The 22,054-nt window shown below is 31.9% G+C and overlaps 1 protein-coding gene and 1 non-coding gene across 2 annotated transcripts in view; both read left to right on the top strand.

The window, feature by feature from the left end:
- LOC126780903 (E3 ubiquitin-protein ligase MIB1) overlaps positions 1-22,054 on the top strand; it is a 154,881-nt gene that overhangs the window by 16,495 nt on the left and 116,332 nt on the right. The gene's annotated exons all lie outside the window — the stretch shown is intronic.
- Trnal-uag (transfer RNA leucine (anticodon UAG)) lies at positions 7,610-7,689 on the top strand. The gene has a single exon. It is a non-coding gene; the product is annotated as a tRNA-Leu (tRNA).

The following is a 22,054-nucleotide window of genomic DNA, read 5'->3' as shown; positions in this document are numbered from 1 at the left end:
CTGTTTATCGTCGCTCTCATTTATTCGGGCGTCGTCGCGCCTTTATTTTTTGAACACAAACTCGGTGTCGTACTGTTTATCCGTCGCGTGGTACTATTAGCAGGGCCTTTGTTTTGAGACAATCGGATTTCGTCGCTCATAGATAATTGAATTGTCACATCAGCACTACCGCGTCGCATTGTCCCCTTGCTTTGTATTTATGAGCGTAGTCTTCTGGAAAGAACTTGTTTGAAATTATACATTAAGAAAGATAAACGAAAAAATATGTCTTAATTTTTAAAACAAATATAAAAACGTATTATTCTAATAATTGTGTAGAATTTTATACAAGTATTGAATAAACTTAATGATCAACTAAAGACATTTCAAGGTATTGAAGTAAAACGTGTCTTAGACGCTCCATTTTACAAGAACGGTACGTAGTCTAAGTTTCTTTTAGCGATCCTTTGAAAGCAACAAAACGTACGTTTCCTCGATAGCCACTTTTCTCCGACAATTTAAAATTGCTTTGAATTTTGTAGTGCACCATAAAAATAGAACAAGATAGTTAAAAATTCCACTACAGAATAGTTCTTTTAAAACATTTTAATATGATTAAAATCTTGTGGATCACAGTTGTCGTAAAATGGATACATGTTATATGAAATTGGGGTTTGTTATAGCTTACTTAAGAAAAATGTTGGCTGGTCGGTTAACCAAGGCCCAGTTTAAATGGCTCATCTGGTATTCGAGTCGCGAGCCGGACATCCTGCGGGCCCTTAACCCGCGTCTAGTTTCTACTATTCGAGGACTATTTACGTCATTTTGTTTGATAATCTGCTATTGTATCGCCGGGTTGCGCAGCATCCCTGTGCGAATTATGCGAGTTAGCTATTGGGAACGTGCGCGGCGTACGGGTATGTAATGAATAAATAATTCGAACTTCTTATACAGAATAATGATGGATTTCTTATCGACAAAATCTAAGAATAGGGATCGTCAATGATTCAATAGCGTTAACGTAATATTGAAATTAAAAATATTGTACCAATCTGTTCCACGTACATAACCAACTTTCGCTTCAGAGATCTTATCTAATCCTAACCTATAAATTTTGTTTTTTAAAATTTTTAAAATTATTTTAATAATAAAAAACGTCCATTTCCTAAGTGTTTACTTTGTAAAGTATCAAGTATCATAAATTACGATCTTTACATATTTACAAGATGTCGGCAGTTGAGTTATACTATTATAATTAAAAATGTAATAACATTTTTTATCTAGTTTTCTTATATTGAAATTCTTCGAATGCCCAATGGATTCAGGGAAGCATTCCATTTTCGTTTACGTGCTTATTTGTATTCTTTTTCCACGGTGCCTAGGAGAATCTATGTAGACATTCTCTTTCGATTTGAAATGAAATGGCCGAATTGAGGAGTAATTTATTTTTAGACTGCGACCATTTATTTGATTCAATACTTTATTAGTATACATTTTTGTATTACAGTTTTTTTGAGCATTATTTTGGGATATTTATAGTTCGCGAAATAAAATATGTAAAAAATATTATACTTTATTAAAAATTAAATTATAAATTTTGCATGTTTTTTGTACTAAAAACTAATTTTTAATAATTTCGAAATATTTAAGCTGAAGACAAGTTTTGTATTTAAGATTATAAAGTATAAATTACTTGTGCTTTTATTCTTAACGTACATAATTGTACATCTTTATATTATATCTCAAACAATGTTTTTCGTAATTAGCTTAAAAACTATTTCGAAACGATATTCATTATAAACTATTAAAAAAAAATTATTTGATTAGTGCGACTGCTCTATTCAAAGTAAATATTTGAAATTAAAATTTTAGTTAAAATAAATATCAATACTTAATAAATAAAAGCTAATTTTGTTAAATTTTCACACCTAAACCAATTTTGATAATATTTTGGTTTTTTAAAGCAGTTTCCAACATAGAAAAGAATTTGCTTTTTATTAACCGCAAACGAAGTGAATGATATGAATGAATGTTATGAAACACATGGGAAACAATTTGCGACTAAAATTGGTATATAAGTAATAGAATCTCGCATACAGAAAGACATACGGTGACAAACAAATGAACAATTTGTATATACATATGTATAGTTTTCTAATAGTTAATCTACATTCGCCTTTATGAAGACTAATTGATTTGCTTGTCTTCAGTATAGAGAAATATTTAATACATCTATTGGTCTTTTCGGCACCTGTTTAATATTCCATTGGTTCCTCTATTAGTAATCATCTCACGTTTGTAGACAGATATTTAGGGGGTGCAGACTTTAATTATATATTATAGTATTACCCAATATTATAAGATTATGTATTCAAATATACGAAAATAATTTGGCGAATACATTGAAAAGTTAATATGAATTACAAAGTTACTTCACTATAAATTAATAAAGTACGTAGCAGTGTTTCCGCAAAACTCCTAAATAAAGAGAAAAGCCAAGTTTTATTCATTTATACAATAAAATTACTCGTACAGTTTTATTATGATTTCTGCCTTCCTGTACCATAACTTTGAGCGGTGTTAAAATTGTAGTAAGATTTTTAACATGTTGGAAGATGAATGCTAAATTAAGACGCATTCTACATTTAAAGATTTTGTCTATTTTAAATTAAAGATATATTATAAAATAAATATAGATATAATCAAACATATATAATAATCTACGCTTTATTATTATTTCAATATAATGTCTTTAAAAATATATTAATAGATTTCAAAACATTTATTAAAATGTACTTAAAGTTTTCTTGTCTTTTTTCATCTGTATTTGAGTAAAAACTACTTATTTAACTTACTTAGTTAACATAAAGGTTTTAACAAAATTGAAGATGAAGTTTAATGGTTTTTTTTATAGTATAGGAAGGCGGACGAGCATATGGGCCACCTAATGGTAAGTGGTCACCAAACGCCCTTAGACATTGGCATTGTAAGAAATGTCAACCATCGCTTACATAGCCAATGCGCCACCAACCTTGGGAACTAAGATTTTATGTCTCTTGTGCCTGTAATTACACTGGCTCACTCACCCTTGAAACCGGAACACAACAATATCAAGTACTGCTGTTTTGCGGTAGAATATCTGATGAGTGGGTGGTACCTACCCAGACGAGCTTGCACAAAGCCCTACCACCAGTAAAGTCATGTACGTATTTCGTTAATTTGGAAAGGATATTAGGCTAAAATGCTCGAAAGAACAGATATCCCATTTAAAGAGAATGCAGGCAATACCCTTATAGATACTCTAAATAATGAATTGTAGTCATTACAACTGGTTAGAAAAATGTCCATAACTGAATTTATTTATTTTTTCTATATAAGTCATAATAAATATTTGTGTTTAAACTTTTATGTTTATAAAAAAAAAAACTGATTATTAATATCAAATAATTTATTTAAATAGAATGTTTTTATTAAATTGGTGCACTCAGACGAGGAGGTAATTATTTCATTACCAGCACCGAGAATGTGCGCACAATAACATTTTAATAGTTTGGGTGGTGGTTTAAAATTCAGATACAATTTTCAACGCAATATCATATTGTTAAAAAAAGCTTATCAAAATATCTTAAGAATAAACTTTAATTATATCGTTGCAAATTCATGACATGTACAACAGTTTTGTTATTTTTTAAATTTTATACAATACTTTTGTTTAATTTGTTACCTAGTGATAATTTTATTAAGCTATATTGATAACGATTATGCAAGATTCAGTAATAAATATTATGAAATAAAATTCAGTCTCAATACAGTAGAATTCATTGCAGATATTATCATTACAATTATCGATCATACACGTCGTCCCGGCCAAAGCTGACTGCGACTGCGGACTGCTGACATTGCATTAAAAGGGAGAAGCGTGACCGTCTCCGCATTACATCGTTCCGTTTTAGATTTGTTCCTTGCCACGACTCAAGCGTCTTATTGAAATCTAATTTTCGTTAATCCCACGTCCCGACCGAGTCCAACTGGAAATCCGCAGTTTAGCCATTAGTGTTTCTATTGTAGTTGCTTTGCTTAGTGCACAATACTTTCTACCATTCGTTGTGAACTTCTTTAGTTCTTGTTGTTTTCGTGTTAAGCCAAATTGTTGTTGATGCTGAAACATTAAATAAAAAAATCTCTTTTATTTTTGGTTACTGTTATATAAGACAGTTGAATTTGCAATAAAATTATAATAAAAAAACTATGTGCAAAATAATTAGTATTTTTATCATTGTAGATGAATATTTTCTGTAAACAGTATTGATAACACAGAGGCGTCACTATTATACTGTGAAAGTCAAAGCTTCAGAGATTGAAAAGTGTTCCAGTACTTTTGTTTTTGCTTAAGAAAGAAGTTTTAATTAAAAACACAATATAATTTTTTATAGAGTTGTAAAACCAATTAAAAAAAGATATCAAATATGTTATTATACATTTTAATCTGTGGTGTGTTATTTGCATGCGAGATCGTAGTATCTGTTTTAGACAATATAAATGTTTTATAGATGCCGGTACTTCTCCGGTCAGATTGTGTTTATTACTGAACCAATGGTAGATTTTTAATTATCAACAAGCAACTGTAACGCTAGGTGCGTTACAGTTGCTTGTTATTGAAGAAAGATTTTGACTTTAAATATAAAGTGCGGCATTACAGGAACAAGACGTAGTTGAATTCACATAAACCAAGATTTTGCTAGAGTATGTAACATTTAATCTTGTATTTTGTAAGGCGGTAATATAAGTTAAATATTACGGAGATTACCAAGTTCAGTTTAATTTCCGAGCGATGGTGGCTTGTCGCTTAGGACACAAGCCTTAATTCACTGCGCCTTGCTACGGTCTTGTGGTGCGAGGCGCTACAGTCTGATTTATGCTATTTGCGCGTAAAGCGGAATTAATGGCTTTATTACACTTCTCTGTTTGGAGATCTCCGAGTGGTCGTGTATATCTTTCGTAACTCTAATACGTATGATGATTATAATAAATGATGTGCCAAGCTTTTAATAATATAGAGTATGTTTTGACAAAAATATTTATATTGTAGTGTCCTCTCTCCGATTACAAAAATGTTATGTAAATCATTTGTCAGTTCAAGTCAGCTATAAAAGATTTTTGTTTCTATATATTATATTTTTTGTATGTACACGTGTGCGAAAGTGATGGGAGGACTTTTAATTGGAATAGCCTAATGATGATTTCGATAGAAAAAACGGATCTTAAATGAAGATTGCGGGTTTTCGTGTGTGTAATTTGTGTTTATAATTTATGTTCTACGTGATTCAAGAACGCGAGGAGACCTGCATGTGACGGATAAAATTCCACCAATAGAGTAGATTAGTCGAATAATTAAGTCTATTTATTTATACAGAATGATTTTAATGACAAAATTAAAGAAACAACTAAACTTAACGGATTCGATCGGCTCATAGAAATGATCGTAGATGCCTTAAGTGTGTCAATACTTTATTGCGACTTTGAGAATTAATGTTGTGGTTGACTGTGATATACTTTATCAGTTGAAATTAATTAAATAGGTATTATTAAGCAACAGATAAATCATAAGAAGTTATGAATATTTTTATAATGTCGAGGTAAACATAAGTTGATTTACTTATACTATATATCATTTTTCTTAGTCTTATACAAACCATTAATCTTATATAAATGTATCTGGCCGTAAAAACGATGTCGTTAACTTTTTCTTGTGGAGACAAAGTTATATTCCGAGAAAGCAAATAAATGTAGAAGACAAGAAATATTACAAATGAATAATGTTGTCACCTTATTTCTAACATTTTTTTTTATATATTTAATGTAGAAGCATCGTACTTTTTACTGATTGTTAAATTCAACCAACAGTTAACATTTCCATAGCTATAGTTTTGTTTTTGTAAAGATCAACGGTATAACTTAGTAAGTTTAAGAGAATAAGACATGAATAGTCATAAACACAGCAAAAGGTGGTTAGGTGTGGTTAACGCAAGGAAGTTTCATTATGGGGCATCATAATTCTTGTGTAAGTAATAACTTGTATGGTATTCCCCGGCCGGCGCGACGCGACCCTCAGGTGAAAAATTTGAGCTCCGTTTCAGTGTGGCGCGGGCTGTTTTATCTCGGCTTAACGTTACGAGGATTTGTGGCTCACTAAGTAAGGTTTTATGTCTCTGGAACGCCTGCAAGTTTGCTCCCTAGATAAAAATGTATCTCGGATCTTGCACTTAAAACTTACGACTACTGTTCTGTTAAATAATTCAAAATTAAATTGTTAATTTCGTTATCTCATAGTCTACTTTGCCTCGTTCAATGATGTCGTTGTGTTCGCTGTAAGTGTATTCAAATAGCAGCAATATACAAGAATAATAGTAACGTTGAATGTTGTGCCGGCGAGCGTGCGCCGGCTACAACTGAACTAGATTTCCTGAATTCTTAACGGCACCGGAATCGAGAGTCGTAAATAACGCGCACTGCACGCCTGCTTCCTTACTTCTGCGTTTGAGAAGTAACCTTCAATGTTTTTAGTTGCTGTAATATATGGACAAAGTTGGCGGCTATTGTTCTAACTTTACATGTTGTTGCTACCGGTGTTGTGTTGCGAACTTTGCTGTAATAGAAAATTTGATTAAAAAATGGAAGTTAACGTTTCTCGTGGACTATATTATATGCACACAAGCATACCACATATTGCAACAAGAAAATAGAAACAAGGCATACCCACAAAATGGGAGGTGTTGTATCAAGGAATGGAATTTGGTAAGCGCGCCACTCAGGGTTGTGTGTCGACGTCGGTTAGAGGGTTCGCAGGCGGCAAACCGTTCCTGGCTAACGTACGCACGGAATGTGGAGCTACAAGTACCTACATTCGCATCGTCTAAATAATTCATACATAAACATTTACGTTCCTGGTAGATACTATTTATATTTATTATATCGATCTTATAGGGCCCATTATGATGTCCAATTTTTGCTTATACAAAATTCAATAGTAAATCTGATAAAAAGCGCATAAAGCTAGCAACATTTCAGATTTAACACGCGCGTCCCTTACACGCCTCTTCACGCGCAATCTCATTTCTAAGCTTTTTCCGTCTAAAATGACCGGTATTTTTATTTTTTAAATTATTCTAAAGAATGTGGCAGTTCTTTGAATACATAATTATTAATATAACAATTAATATAAAGCACTGTAATTTTGTTATTATGTTATTTTTTTTAATCGTAATTCGCTCGTTTCAACAGCGCCGCTTTGAGTGATTTAAGAAACAAATATATAAGTATGGGTGACATGCAACAGAAAACGTTTGTCGCCAAAATTAAATGCGGTAAAAAGCTTTTTAATGTTATAAATATAAAATGTAAATGTTTCATAAAAAATCCCGAGACGCAGCCTTCGAATATTTGTTTATAATTCATTATCCAGTTTTTATTTAAAAGTATACTTGCTCTTAAGAAAATATTTAAAGTTAAAGTATTTACTGAAATGAAATAAATGTTTTTAAATGCAAGGTAAAATAAATCCGTTTTATATTATTTTTAATCAATAAAATGTACTTAGAATGCTGATGCATAATTCAAGAGTGAAGATATAGGCAGCGTGGCCGAGTGGTCTAAGGCGCTGGTTTTAGGCACCAGTCCGAAAGGGCGTGGGTTCGAATCCCACCGCTGTCAGTTTTTTTTAGTGTCAATTATTTTTTAACAAAACAATTTTGCAATAACTTGCTATTCTTTGAAATACAAAGCAACAAAATACTGACTGACTGAATTTATATTACTTTAATATACTGAAAGTGATATGCGCCCAAATATTCCATCATATATAAAAAAAAACTTGCAGTAACCCATCTCTAAACATGCACTCAACTATCTATCACCTAGCGGGAATACATTTTGCTACATTGAACCGTTTTTATGTGATTTTATATTATTTTTTTGATACAACTGTATCTATCACAGTTTTAAAGTTTAAATGACAATTTGTCTACGAAAATGTAGAATTCATTTAGAGTTCTACTTATGTTATAAAAAATTGAAAAACAAAACTTATTAAGCTATTTTTTCCGTTACTATATTTGCTATGTAGATTTGCTTGAAAATAAAATACTATCGTTATAATTGATTAAAAAAACTAAATTTTTATAAAATTAAGGACGTCCAAAATTCAATCTATTCAGGTTATTTTTTTTATTATCTGTTAAACTTGTGTAATATTATTATTTAATTAAATACTTACATTTCATTTTGATGTATTGATTACCTCTTATAATCTGTCTAAATTATTGTTCATCTTGGAAGAAATCACATCAAGAACTAAGCATGCAATTTATATCTGGCATATACAAAGAAAACTTAGTTTTCAAAACATAATTGCGTCATACGTTACATTCCTAACATTAAAAAACGTGATTCAAGCTTCAATTTCGTATAGAAGACATTGAAACGAAATAATCAGATTCATCAGCGCTTTGTCTTGATGCTGGCGTTGGCCCGTCCTCCGGTCGCAAAATGTCGGTCGATTGTTTACTTCGTTAGCGAAGTCTATCTCCCGCACAGCGCCTCAACGGCTTTTGATTGTTAGACTATGGGTAAATATTCCCTTCTTCAATAAATTTGTACTATGAAAAATGTCGAAACGAACTTATTTTCTACCAAGCGGAATTTTATTTCTGTTTCACTGTTACATAATGTTTATCATGTAAAAATACGTAATATTAATTATAACAAGCAGTCGACTATAGAATCTTTGCTTGCGTTATTTATAAAATAATATTTTTAATTCAGTTATTCTTCGTTTATTAATCAAAACATGCTTAATATACAAAAATTGAAATCATATTACTAAAATGAGTTTGATTATAAATCGATGACCTACACTATGCCACGCCCACTGTATAAATGTTGGCGAGATAAAAGCTTCAATTAAATAGAGGACAAGCGGGTATGATAATAACGAGCTATATTCTCTCACTAAACTGATCCATCAAGATGTATGTACCTGCAGTTTCTGTTAGTCACAGTACTTAAGGCCACCTGCGTCCTATACAGCTCCGCGTAGCGTAAATTTATGTATGCTTTCAACGCTTTTACCGTGTGCCACCTGACCTAGGCGGACATTTCGCCGGACAAATGTCTCCCTGTCCCTATTTATATTGGATACTTATTCTAACTCCGAACTGACTCGTGTACTGGAGCAATCGTTACGTTATTCGGAAGACTTTATTTTCTTTGTTTGAAATTTATGTGTTCTAAACGTTTGCCTGGATTTAACAGGATCTATTGTTTCCCTCAACGTTTTTTGCTTTCTTCCTAAGATTTAAACGAACAAGCATTTGTGCTTACTAAAGAAGTATTTATTTCATGATTCTGAAACATTACATTTCTTACTTATAATAAAAACATATTTATTTTTTTAAATGAGTTCCAAAAGTCTGTGGAATAAACTTTAAAAAATGCTCATATATAAATAATAATTTTGCTCCATATGAAGTTTAAATGAAAAAATCAAAAGAAGAAATGTAGCCATTTCGTTTGATTGTAAAAATCGTGGCAGGCAGAGAATGCGAATAAAAACTTTTTTAATATAAAATATTACACGTCTGTCCTCTGGATCAGAGGTTATTGAAGAAAGTGAAACAGTATTAATTTTATCCGAAAAGTCAATAGAAACTGTAAAAAACACATACAGATATTTATAAGAATATTTAGATTATATTAATTAAATTAAATTAATATAAAAATATGATATGCTCAGCAAAAGTGAAACATCGAAATTGATGGTTATAGAATAAATTCATAATTAAAAACAACCAATAAGTAAAACAATATGAAGTAATAAAAATATCAGGTTACGTTAATTAAATAAAGATATTTTTTTTTATTTTATAATAATACACAGCAACGAAATATTACAAAAATTTTAAATGGTCTGATGAGGATAGTTGTGTGATGACTGGTACCGAGGACCTATGGAATTATTTTTTAACTTTTAGTTCATTATCTACATCATTATTATCTTTATTTTCAATAAAACCAGTTTAAATTAAAAACTTTTTTTTTTACTAAAGATAACTAAGTGTGTTATTAAGTACAAACTACAAGTGTTACAAAATGTTCGGATCATTCCTAGAATATTTCTCGCCAACATTTAATGATGACCCAAATCGATACGTTAATTATGTACTTATTCATCCCTCAAACGCAATTTAACACACTTTAGTATTTAAAGCCTTTCGTTAATAAAATATATATATTTATATATTAATATAAATATATAAATATATATATTAATATAAATATATAAATATATATATTATAAATATATATATTTATATTAAATATATATATTAATTGTCTCTATAAAATATACTATTAATATCATAAGTATGCACAATGTATAAATAATATTAAATTTAGGTCTTATACGGTCTCGTTAATCTCGAAATGGAAACGTTACCACTTCAAGGTGTAGGGCTTGCGCTGACCTAAGCCTAACTAGGTTGAATGTTATTACGTGCTGCTCCAGATATTTAAAATAAAATTTTGTTAACATATTTCTACAGTCTATTGGTCTAGACTTATGTGAATATATAATTTTAATGATTCGTTAAAAAGATCTATTATTTCTATTTAATTATGTACAAGGACACGATAAATATAAAATATTTTTAGGCAGAATGTGTCATAGCTTTTAATATCATGTTTAATAAAAAAAATCGGTTTAGATAATTTAAAGTAATGAAAAATTCATTTTACCATTTATTTCTAAAATTCCTATTTGACATTAATTTATTATTATAACAAAATTATTATTAATTGCTTAGAATCATTTTATTAGATGAACTGAGTTTTTTTTAACTTTCCAAGTCTTATATAATTAATTCTTAGTTCCTGTAAATAACACTCTTAATACTCAGCCTAAATTTATACATTTTATTTTTTTAAATCGCAGCATCAATTGATAGAAAGAAATCTCTTAGCAAAGAATGTTTAAAAGGTGCTTATTTGGGTTGGAAGCCGTTTCTTTTGCATATTTTTTATGCCCCTAAAATTTTCTGAAAAGTTTTTCCAAGCCAACATAAGAGTTCAAGAAAATATAGCAGGAAGGAAATTATTGTAGTGCAAGCGGAGGCGGTGCGTGAAACAAGTGCCGCTACGAAAGCGATTGTGGGGCTATCAAGCTCAGAGAGATTTACTACCCCGAGATACGTTTTTCTTTACAGTCTAACCTCTACCCCGTCCGAGGCTCACTACAATTTTATTGCCTCGTTTTTTTTGTTAAAAAATGTTTCTCTTTTGTTTTAAACTCATAGCCGTAAAAGCCTTTGTTAATGTAACAAATTTTCCATCTAACCGTTTAAAACGATTGTTATTAAGATACTAAATTATATGGTTAAACTTAAAACATTTGTGTGGTTAATTAAGAGATTAAATTGAAATTAACAACGGACCATAATATAATGAGTTCATTTTAATTATTTCGTGGGCACTAATATAAATTTGAAATATCTGAAATATGGTTTCATTGTGCATAAAAATACGTATTACGCTTTAAATATATCTATACAAAATAATATCAGATAAAAAAAAGTTTGCAAGGCTCGACATCCACTTTATCCCGGACCCGCAAATACCCAACTCATCGGCAAGCATTTATTATAGCCATGAGTTTGAGCGCGGAACTTGATAAGTTTACAGAGCGAGAAGTTATAAGTATTCCCAGTGAGCGTGGTCGGCTCGGGTGGCGTCAGCCGGGCTCCGCCACGACTCGAGAAACATCGTCCGAGACGCCACAAAAACTTCGCCCCCACTTTATTATTACTACGATGCTAATTAAAATAGCTCAGAATAGATTAGGGGGCAGCTTCTGGCAGCAGGCGCTTAATGCTCTGGTTTTACGACGTCACGCTTTATGCCCTCTCATTAGCGCTTCTCCCGACCGAACGATTTTTTACGATACACATTCGTATTCTATGTGTCTTTTGTTAGATGATCGAGTTTCTATTTGACGTTAAAGGCTAATTTGCTTTTAATCGCGAGTCGCAGTTGTTTATAATCGAGAGGTATAAAATATACAAGTACAAATATAAATTAAAGGCCGACCTTGCCCAGTGGTTCGAACATGTGAATGTTAATCGAACAATGCGGATTCAAACCCGATCAAGTAGCACTGAATTTTCATGTGCTTTATTTGTGTTTATAATTCATCTCGTGCTCGGTGGTCAAGGAAAACTTCATAAGGAAACGTGTATGTGTCGGATGAATGGATATGCCACATATGTACATTTAATCAACGTGGTGAAATGAGCTCCAAGACTTCTGCTCAAAACAAGAGGAGGCCTTAGCCCAGCAATGGGATAATGGGATATAAATATTACTAAATATTATTATGTCACAACATCCAGCGATTTAAGGTTAATCAGTAAAAATAGTATCGCTACTAAAAAAAGACTCCAGACTATCATTACATGATAAAATTATGGTTTAAATTAATGCAAGCCAGAAGAATGAAATTATTGTTCCCGTAATTGTATTGGTCAAAGCCGAGCACAGTATCGTTAATATATACAATATAATAATTGAGTTTCAAAGGTGAAAATGGTTCGAGCCGCTCGTTAACCACGTGAGAATTACCTATTGTTAATGTTTTAATTTGAATCGTCCCCTTCCGTTTACCGTATTACCGACATACCGAACCATTGTAGTCTATTTTCTATATTAAAGTTTGGAATTAAATTTATATATGAATTATTTACATTTACAATTATATCTTAAGCTGCTCTTTGATACATACTCGTATTGTTTTTGAGCCTGGATTTCTATATTTTTCTAAAATTAGGTGGATAATATAACTTAATCATACTTTCTATTCTACTACTTTGTTAAGTAAGGAAGGATTATTTTCCATTTGCAAATACCATTTTTATTTCCTTTAGTGACTTGCTAAAATTGGGCAAATCAATAATATAAGACTGGGACTAAACTAGGCTGCATTAATATACAATGAAACATATAAGCTACAAGTATACAAATATGATTTGTGATTTGTTTAAATGAATGAAAATCTGCAATATTATAATCTTATATCTATAAATAAAATCGCACTCACACATATCTAATAAAACACTAGTAGTTGTGTTGAGCGTGTAGAAAATAAAGTAATAATTTCGTCTTGTCATGCTGTGTATGAATTTTGAAAGTGCCTTATACTATTGAGATATCACGGAAATGACAAATTGTAATGTTTCAAAAGGATATTGTCTTACAAAACGGTACATTGAATACTTTTTATATTATTGTTTATTTCTGCTAACGAGGATTAATTTTCCATTTCGTACTTAACTTAGTTCTCGTTTTTCAAATAACTAGAGTTAGACAAATCTATTACTTAATTATTCGTTCGCACGTCGCGTGCTTGCACTGCTCTTAGTACGGCGTTTCTTTTGAAAGCAAGTTTCTTTGCAGAGGAAACTATTTCTTAATCTTACAAACATTTTGTTTTAATGTTTATTTATAATAACTGAGAATAGTGTGATTAATATCTGTTAACACATTTTTATATTTAATTAAGTTGAACGAATTAAATTATTAGTAACATAAAACGCATTAGTAAACTCGTTGCTAAAATAAATTTTAATTTTATTTTCTATCTAATTTGTCGACATTATACTTCACCGCAAGTTTTCGTGGTAAAAAACTTTAATATCGCCAATATAGGTCAAATATTTATTCCTTTCGTTTTTTATTTAATAGGAGCCGCCATTTGTTAATTGAGTGACACGAGTTATGAAATCTTGTAGTTTTGCGTAACGCTCATACAGAAGCAAAGCATGTTCCGATTTTGAAAATAACATTTGAAAGTTTTATTAATAATTGCAACTTACATGAAAACGGTGATAAGATAATAATTATTTTTATGTCTGAATTACAATTAAATTTATAATATTTAATGAAACATCCGTTACCGCAATGAGATTGGTCATGTCATAGCATTAAAAACAAGCAACGTTATTTTGATGTAATTACTTCATCGTCGCCCACAAAAATGCTTCTCATTTGTTTTTCTGCTGCGATAAAACAGAAAATGAAAATAGGCGGCTATTTCACAAAACCTGGCCTTTGTGCTTTGCCGTCGCCTTCGGTTTGTTTATTTCAGGGGCCTGCCTCGTAAACACTCGCAGACCGATATACTAAATTTAAGTTGGCCTTCTTTATTTTCTCTCGAGAACTTTCTTTAGCGTTAAACAAACTTCTTCGTGTTTCTTTTTAAAAATTTTATGTTATCATAAAAAAAAAATATCTGTCCCTGCACATTGACATCTACTTGTTTATTATAAGCGTGCGTATGATTTAATTTTTTTATCTGACATAGTGCCGTTATGTAGCTTTTGCGAATGAACAACATTTTGAATTCGTTCTCTACAAAAAATGTTGATAGTTATCATAATTTTGATTTTGGCGCGTTGTTAAATGTAAACAAAAAACTATATACAAGATAGCTTGAAAGCACAAGCCGCAATGGCGTCGGCCAGGGAATGATCAGATAGCGAGCGCTGAACTCGTATATCTTTGGGAGCTATTCTAGCTACTTAATTTACTGCCACAGTAACGCCACATGCACGCTCCATATCCACTGTGTTATTGCCAACTTGAAAATAAGAATGCCACACACATTTCCTTCATATCTCCTGAATTTAAGCGTCTACCTACTCCACCTTTAACGTTTTCCACATTCTCAAGACTCTTCAAGTACTTGTTGTTGTTCTCGTTTACTACGAAATTCTTAAGAAACTTTTATGTTTGTTCTCATATAATAAACCTTTTAAATATATAATATTAATAGTTTATAAGTCACTTAAGTGTGTATACACATAATGATTATTAATTAGCTTTTACCTTGTAAAGAGCCATCTTTGTTATCGTTTAGAACAATTCGGTGAGAGAAAACTCAAAGATAGGCTAGACCCTTCTGAAGATTTTGCTTTATAGCAAAATTACTGAAAAAAATGTTACATATATACTTTATTATAATACAGAATTATTAGACGTACAAACAAACGCTACCTAGATAATGTTTTGGACCTCGAAGGAATAGGGCGTCGTAAACGAGATGACCAGTTTATTTCAACTTAACATCGGGAAAAGAGTGTGAACATTGAATTTGTAAACATAAGCAGCGGGTGCATGTTAAGGCACAGTAATCGTGACGCGGCACATGTTTCACTTGTAATAAAAACTCCGAATGGGTTTGTTATGTAAAGGTAACTCGATAAATCATGTTCTGTTTCGATACAAAAACTTCTGACACTGGACATGAAAAATTGTTAAAAGTTTGGTGAAATACGTGAATGTGGTTTTAACTTTAAGACTTAATTACTTTCAAGAGCGAATATAACTTGGTAATATAAGCAATTAGAAACTTATTTGACGCTGCCGGTCCGCCTGTTCCGCCTGAGGGGCAGAAATCGTGAGCGGGATGAGCCATTACTTGCTTTCGCAGAACTTTTCCTTTTAAAAGTCGTCTCTTACTCTTTTGAAACTTATTATATTGGATAATTTGGGCAGAAATATGAATATGATGGCCACAACTTTAGCAATTTTACCTAGTCAAGAAAAAAAATTCACCGATTAGCAGTTGAAATATTACCGCCAACGGGGTTAAGCGTCAGAACATTAACGTAAATCTATTATTATGTTTTAGAGTTTGTAAACTTTTATATCTTTGAATTTTTTCTTCTATTATTATAGATAAGGTAATTATTGTGCATTTTATCTTATCAAAATAGAGGTTTGAGTTTGTTGAATTCAGAATATGATTGACTTGTCAGTATTTCCTGACATTTTGAATCTGCAATTTGAATTTTTCTCTCCGCATGAGAAAAAAATCTTATTCTACCACGTTGTTCGAATGCGAGTTAGTGAATATACATAATATGACAATTATATATGTTTTCTCTTAATTATCAATATAAATTAATCACACAAAAACTCAGTGCTGCTTGAACCCGCAATCTTCGTTTAATGTTTATGCATTTTATCTACTGGGTCACCATGACTCATGTATATTATGCACCAAACGGGTAGTATCCGTCCAATAGAGAATCGAAGATGAACAATTGAACCCTCAAAGTCCTTAGATGAATAGCGGTTAGGTAAATGAAAAAAAATCCGACAAACTACAGTCGTAAATATTTCAATTAGTAATTGTGAAAGGAAAAGTATTTGATTCAATACTTTAAAGTTTGCTGCAGTCGTGAGCGCAGTGTTCTCGCTATCGCAATACAATTGCGACATACGATTGACGGATAAAATTTGTATTCAAAAATCGATGTACCTGGTAGCTATTTTAGTTTTGCGAATCATAATTAAACTACAAATCTGATTTATATGATAAGAAAAAAATGTTGTCAATAACACGGAGTAACATCATAAAATAGTGATGTGGCTGGAAATGAAAAGTTATCACAACTCGACTGTGAGTTTGCCGCTGATTGGTTGTCAATCCGTCCGTCCGAAGCATGTCGACAACTGAATCGAAACCAGTTTTAAATTCAGCATGCAGGAATGGACATTTGTGTGAATGTTTTATTATTTTAATTTATTTTTCTTAATATTGCTTATAGTTCCCAAACAAAACTCTTATTTATTTATAAGACACATAGTTTTAGTATGCGGCGATACTAAAATTTGTTAGTTATTAGAAAACAAAAAGCCTTACTTGTTAAAAAATTGGAAAACTTGAACCCTAACCAATTCCTCCAGTCGTTGGTTATCATAAGTTTCAAGTATTGTTGTTTCATGTAAAATAATCTAAATTTATGTGTAGTTTTTTAAATATTAAAATATCTTACAAACTCAGCTCTAACAATATATAAACGAATTTGTAAAGTCATAAAAAATTCGATTAAGGTTGTAAATAATATATACTAAGATAACAGTTCATTCTTTCCCATTATATTTCGCCCGCAGCCTCGTTTGAATGAATATCTTAGGCAGGCTTATGATAACCAGTATAACGTCGTTCTTACCTGATACACTTTATGAAAATAACCGGTTTTCGACATAAAAAAAAATAAAAAGTTAGAAAATATCGTTTAAACAAAGTCTGGTAATGAGATTTTGAGACTAAACCTATTACAGTTAACAAGGATTTCCTACAATTATATATGTATATAAAATTCCGTACTTGCTACTTATTGCTAGTTAAAAACTAAAACTTTTATTATATAAATACAGCACCGGTAATAAATTGAACGCTTATCATTTAACGCTTAGTAAAGTTTGTTGTTTGAAACTTTACTGTGAATTACATGAATAGTAAAGAGATCCTAACAGTAGCACAGGGAGCTGAGAGGAGCCGGGCCGCAGAGATCATTTCAGTGTGTCGATGTAGGTACTTGTATAACCAATTATGCAAAGCGTCTTCCGCGTTGCGGTGCGCTGTTCGCGGGCGATGTGCTCGCGGGGCGCAATAGGGCGGTCGCTGTCGCGCTCTTTCCTCACTCGTAGCGAAATAACGACCTCAATTTGCATAACAATGCTCGTCACCCCTTATTCCCCACCAGCGGCTTTCGCAGGCGACGCGGCTCTGTCCCACCGGACTTGACACCTTTTTTTGTTCATAAAATCTGTCCAGTATGAGCTGTCTATTAAAATTCATAAAATACGCCAGTAAAATTAAAATAAAATGAAAATAAATGTCCCGAACCAATGTTAATGTCGCAGGTTTTTTGGCAGACCGATTTTTGGCTCTTAAAGACTTAACGTTTGATTTAATTTCTCGTTAATGTTTCAAATATCTATTAAAACGAGATTAAATGGGTATTATATGAAGCGCGATATAATGTGTTTTATTTTCAACATCAAGCATAGCTACGATGAGGACTTTTTGCCAAATTTGTTACGTCTTCGGTACAACACTCGGTTTTAATTGAATCAAAGTTTTCGGCTTTTTGCGGCGAGCGTGCCAGACACGCACGTTTTCCTAACTCCAATAAACTTTCCTTATTAAATTATCAGAAGTACAGAAGCGCTCCCCCCTTGAACGTGGTGTAAATTGAAAGAATAGCCGTGTCTTATATTACACAGAGATTTATATTTATAGATTGCAATTTTTACTGCTTTATAAAATATTGTTATATAAATAACATTTCAAAATACGACACGAATGTTTAAATTTTTTTTGAGATTACATTTCTCTATCCTCATAAATACATGTATGTAAATCTACGTATACGTATATATTTTTCCCCTGATAACGAAATAACCGTTTGTCTGCAGTATTGTTTTGTGACGTAGCTTATCGGTATGAAACGAGTTGTCGTAAGTTCAGTTCAGTAATTTATAGATCTTTCCCGCCCCGGGCTCGTAGCAACTACGACGTAGTACGAAGTCTGGTCTCCAGCAGAATGCTATTAACGGTCACGTAATAGACTGCTGATTCCTCACGTTCCGGATTCAAATTTGAGTAAATATGTCGCTTTGTGTCGTCCCTCTTGTTGTATTTCGCCTTTGTATTTTCATTTTCTTCCTGTTATTTCGGACCGTACTCTTGTTATTTAATTTTGTTCGTGTAATTTGAAATTTTTGTTCTGAGGCATGTCTTATAAATTATATATTTTTTATTTTAAATAAGAATTCGTTTTTTTATATAAGTTTATGATTCACTACAATTCATGAGAATAATAGTTAAAAATGTAATTATGATTGGATATAGTGGCCTCGGTAAATCCTCTAACGTTATATTTAATAACGATAAATTTTTCGTTTTGCGCGATATTCGCATGTTGTAGTTCTTTGCACAGCTTTGTATAATACTGTAATGTATAGCGTTTCGGAAGCCGCTCGTCGCGGATATTGGAGATTAACCTAAGTGTGTCGAGATCCGTACAAGACTCGCCGTGGCAAAGCTTTTCTATTCTATTCAAGCGTCACATAATACTCTTCTACTTTAGTAACAGTTTCCGTTGTTATCATATCTTTCCTCAAATATTTTATCCTGAATCAACTTAACTAATAACGTATTTATCACTAAAAATCATGCTTCATGCATCATGAAGAGTGTCTGGAATATCAAGCAAATAGTTACAATAAAATACAATTTAAATAGTAAAAGCAAATAGATAACATATACTGAATGTTTTTGTACAAACAAACGCTGAATTATTTAGCGAGGTTAGATAACTTCATGTAATCCTCCGTTCTTTCGTGTTTACTTTACCCGTGTCACCTGATTCACGAAAAATAAACGTTATCCTCAAAGGTACGCTAACATTGGCCTCGTAAAAAGCGTAAAAAGCTACAGCGATAGACTTAACGCGGGGGTAAATGCAGCCGGCAGGTACGTTGGCATGATGACAGTGCTACAGCTCCCCGTGGGCCCTTTCCGCGATCCTCGTAAATTGCGAATATTAGATTATAAGTACGGACTGTGGCGAGCAGCACGGGGGCCATCAGCAAGCTCCGAACTCGATCTTTGCTTTACGCCGCGCCGTGATGTGAATCAGCTTTCTACATATTCCCCTTTGCCTCATTTTCGCTTGCCAGTATTTTGTGAATGACACATATTTGTTCTGTTAAACATATATTAGACATAAATGTTACAATTATATCATCCATATTGATGTTACCTCGAATATATGAGCTTATTACCCGATGGTTATTGTATAATTTGGTAGTAAATTTATATTTTGGTTTTAATTTGACAACGTTATTATGTTTATGAATTGAAAAACAAAAATAATTAAAGTTATTAGATAGAAAAAAAATCCTTATATTTCTATAGTCTTAGATGTTTTGATGTCGTTGCGTTTTAAAGTTATTTTAATACAATGCATTTTGCTATCAGCTGCAACAGCTGCGACAGTGCGAGTGCGACGGTGTCTGTTTGCCTACCCCCATTCCGTTACGGCTTCATTAGGCGAACGGCGGCGTCGCGTGTTCTAACTCGACCCTCTTATATGCTTCCATTTCTATACTCATTGTATACTTACTTGATTCTGCATCTCGTTCAATTAAACTTCTTAAGTATTTAATAATGCCATCTAAATATTCATTACGGTAACTGTTGCAGTTTCAGCTGCTACTACAATAATAATAATAAATACTATATTATATTCATAATAGGAGGAAAAGCTCATGTTCTCAAAGATAATATGCTTATATTTATGTTTCGCTAATATTATTATTATTATTATTTTTATTGTGTATTTGAAAAAAAAAAACAGCAAAATAGGTATAAATAGAAAGTACTAGTACAACTAGTAAAATTAAAATATTTACTTAATATATAAAGTACATGTAAATATTTCATTAACTGATTAATGTAGTTTAGTATAATTGTAATTTCGTTAGTTGCAAGGCGTTAGCGTCGGTAATGCATTACTGGCTGTTCAGAGCCTCGACGCCCGCGCCGCGCGCCGAAATGCCTCATCCACGACCTCGGCCTTTGTGAACCACCCCGTATAATTACTCTGGGACTATGGGAAATAGCTCACCGAGCGCGCGCTAGAGCGCTTTTGTATGATTACGCTAAATTAATGTAGATCAAACTTGAATTATTTTTAGAATTGCACACTTAGATTTTATGCTACAATTTTCGTGTTAAAAGGATTTTATTCCTTTTTAAAAACAATTATGCAAAAAATATTTTTTTCTATAATATAAAAATTAAACAAATTAGAGGTTTTCGCTTTTTTTTAGAAAAAATACGAAATAACTTTTCGTGGACGGAGTTACGAGTAACGGTTAGTAGAACAAATAAAACAAGAGTCTATTGACACGTAGAAAGATTTATTGATACAAAATACAAACCAAGATATGGATACTCATAACAAGTTTGAACGAAGTTCAAGAGAAATCTTATCGGATGCGACAAACTTTTGCAAAGACAAATTATAGGTAGCAAATAGCGGCAAAGTTTTATGATACGAGAGTTATCTGAAGTGCGTCGAGCTATATTCAACTCATCAGTACGTGGGCTGTGCTTGTTCACACAACTGTATTAAATATCGTTCGTTGCTTCTCATTATCTCGCAACCCTTATAAATTAAGGACATATTACTACCTCGTCGTCTGTTATACATATGAAATAATAATCACGTCAAACAGGTAACCGAGGATTCGAAAGAGTATTTAATATTTTTATTAGTAAAATGTAAACAATTATTTAAAACATTGATATACTACATACATATACGTGTAACTTGCATAAATATATTTAGATAATTGTGTATATCAATATTGTCAGTATATATGCGTAATACGCTGGTTAATTATGTTTTCATTTGATAAAAGTCGTCCTTTACTCGATGCCTTTCGTAGACAGTGCGTCTATGATTTGCTTTATGTAGTCAAATGTTATATTCTAAATTTCTGATAATAATTTTGTTCTGTAATTAAATAATTTTATTTATCTATCCAAACGCGACGTTACATATTTTTATCTTCGAGTTAAGAGCGTTATTTGTTAAATTGCAACTTGGAATATCTTTTAAAATTCTTTTTATATACGCCGACCTGGGAAAAGTTCCACTTAGTTTCGTTCGCCCTCGTACCGAACCGTACCGTATCTAAGTAGAAACTACGCGAGTGGTTGCAAAATCCAGGGACACTTTTAAGACGTTTTCATAATAAATGTTAGCTACAAACTACAAGGTAGCTGTGCGTCTTGAAATTCAAGTTTTTACTATATAAAAACAACTTAAAACATAACTTGTAGTGAGTTCCTGGACTATGTAATGCCAAAATATAACCGATCTTTACATTGATACTTTCAAACGAAGCTGAAATAAAATTACATTTTATAAAATACATAAGAAATAGATTTACAAATATACAAGTACGAAATTAATGGACTTTGAACCCATTGATCAATACAATTTGTCTACTTTATAGAATACTTAAATGTTTATTTATGTGAATTTGTAAAAGGCTTTATAATCAAGAATGTTTAAGTTAAAAAAAAAACTTAAAAAATTATATTCTTTGAGATAAATAGTAACATAAGAGGGTACGTTGGTTACGCGTCCTGTGCACGCCT

Source organism: Nymphalis io, chromosome 3, assembly GCF_905147045.1.
Source record: "Nymphalis io chromosome 3, ilAglIoxx1.1, whole genome shotgun sequence".
Taxonomy (NCBI): Eukaryota; Metazoa; Arthropoda; class Insecta; order Lepidoptera; family Nymphalidae; genus Nymphalis; species Nymphalis io.
Note: the sequence above shows the minus strand (reverse complement) of the source record. Positions and strands in the feature narration are given on the sequence as shown.